This window comes from Penaeus monodon, chromosome 23, assembly GCF_015228065.2.
Source record: "Penaeus monodon isolate SGIC_2016 chromosome 23, NSTDA_Pmon_1, whole genome shotgun sequence".
In the NCBI taxonomy this organism is placed as follows: Eukaryota; Metazoa; Arthropoda; class Malacostraca; order Decapoda; family Penaeidae; genus Penaeus; species Penaeus monodon.
In genome coordinates this window covers 5,606,643-5,607,658 of record NC_051408.1, presented here as the reverse complement: position 1 = coordinate 5,607,658, position 1,016 = coordinate 5,606,643, and the positions used below count along the sequence as shown (strand labels likewise).

The 1,016-nt window shown below is 38.6% G+C and overlaps 1 protein-coding gene across 1 annotated transcript in view; it reads right to left on the bottom strand.

Moving 5' to 3' along the window:
- The window catches only part of LOC119587745 (nephrin-like), a gene marked incomplete at both ends in the record, with an annotated part of 138,820 nt that overhangs the window by 10,566 nt on the left and 127,238 nt on the right, over positions 1-1,016 (bottom strand).

Sequence of the window (1,016 nt, the reverse complement as noted above, 5' to 3'; positions counted from 1 at the left end):
GTGAGACAAAAAAAAAAAAAAAATCAACATTTTCGCCTGGAGGAAGAAATGTTTAGTTGAGATAGGTCGCCTCCATTCCCTTGTCAAGATAGCGTTCCCTGCTACTGCCTGTTTCTCTTCCCTGATAACGCTGTGCCTCGTCTGATGCCGCTCCTGCTCTTGTTAAATGTGTTCTTGCCATCTCTTGACTGTTATCACTCTGTTCTTCCCGTTCTCCCGTTCTTATTAATCTCCGGTATTGAGATTCCTTGTTCTGACTGTTCTCTAATGTTCTGTGTATGCTCTTGCGATTTTCTGTTCTTACCTTTGTGTTTATTGCTCTGAACGTTTTTTCCACTCTCTGCAATCTCTGCTTCTACCCTTTTTAACTCCATTTTCCGTTCCTATCACTCTCTGTTCTTCCCACTTTCTGCACTATCTTCTCCTACTCTGTACTCTTACTGTTATTCTGCTCTTACCATTCTCTACTCTTACCAATCTCTGTTCTTGCCATCTTCTGCACTCTCTGTTTCTGCCACTCTTACTCTGCTCTTACTATTCTCTATTCGTACCTCTCTATACACTTACCGGCTTTTGCATTCGCTACTTCTACCACTTTTTCTCTGCTCTTCGCACTTTCTGTTCTTACATCCTGTGCTCTTACTCTCCGCTCTACAGCACTTTTCTCTTACTCTTATTCCACTCTCACCACTTTCTGATCTTGTTACTCTGTACACTTAGCATCCACTTTTTTCTCTTCATCTCCCATTCTTCGCCCTTACCACTCTTTATATATTCTATTATTTCGCTCTGCAATTATCACTACTGCTACTGCTTCCTTTTCTTCTCATTTGCCTTGGTCTGTGTGTTTTTTTTGTGTGTTTTTTTACGTAAATAAAATAAATGAATAATCATTTTTGTGGTATATATTTAAATAAATGGGGTTAAAAAAGAAGTCTTTGTTATTATGTATATATTTTTTTTTATTTCTATCACAGTTGAAACAGGTAATTGACAGGAAATTCCCTGCTACTGTG